We start from the raw sequence: 848 nt of genomic DNA, 5'->3' as shown, positions 1-848 counted from the left end.
ATCTCCTACAGTACTACATGACCAGCAGTTGGTTGAATCCACAGATACAAAACCCAGATACAAAGGGCCAGCTGTAAAGTTACACACAGATTTTTGAATGTTCCAGGGATCAACAGCCCTAGCTTCAGTGTTATTCAAGGGTCAACCATAATCAAAAGCAGACTACCCTTGGTGGGCTTGACATAATTAGATGAACCATTTAAAAGAGGTTCTAGAGGCCAGAGACTCAAAGCCACAGACTTACTTTTTCTATCCATTACTGGATTGAAGAAGTAAGCCTCCATGAATTCTTCAGCTGCAAAGATGTGAATTTTGCCAGCAACCAGAAGGAAGGTTGATGTCAGATCCTTTGCTAGAGTCTCCAGATGAGAATACATCCTGGTCAACACACTGATTTTGCTATTTTGAGATTCTGAATAGACTCTCAGGTCCAGACTTCTGACTTAGACTAACTTTTAGATAATAAATGGATTTCTTGGGGGGGGGAGGGGGTAATAATTAGGTTTATGTATTTATTTTTTTAATGCAGATACTGGGGATTGAACCCAGGACCTCATGCCTGCCAGGCATGCACTCTACCACTGAGCTATACCCTCCCCACAATAAATGAATGTTTTAAGCTACAAAGTTTGTGATAATTTGTTACCAACAAAATGAAAAGTGAATACATGCATAGGGGGAAAAAAGGCTACAGTAACAGTAGCTTTTTCTGGGTATAAGAAGTGGCAGGGTGGAGTGGAATGCCATTAGTGAGAGTGCAGGTAGTCAGATGGAACTTTTACTTTTTACTTCACAATTTTGTATCTTTTGCCACTGATTTTGTATCTGCCATGTCTTAATTTTTCAAA

At 39.9% G+C, this 848-nt stretch overlaps 1 non-coding gene across 1 annotated transcript; it reads right to left on the bottom strand.

The window, feature by feature from the left end:
- Positions 1 to 524: 524 nt before the first annotated feature.
- Positions 525 to 596, bottom strand: TRNAA-GGC. Its single transcript has one exon. It is a non-coding gene; the product is annotated as a tRNA-Ala (tRNA).
- Positions 597 to 848: the final 252 nt, after the last annotated feature.

This window comes from Camelus ferus, chromosome 11 (assembly GCF_009834535.1).
Source record: "Camelus ferus isolate YT-003-E chromosome 11, BCGSAC_Cfer_1.0, whole genome shotgun sequence".
Taxonomy (NCBI): domain Eukaryota; kingdom Metazoa; phylum Chordata; class Mammalia; order Artiodactyla; family Camelidae; genus Camelus; species Camelus ferus.
This window is presented reverse-complemented; position numbering and strand designations above follow the sequence as displayed.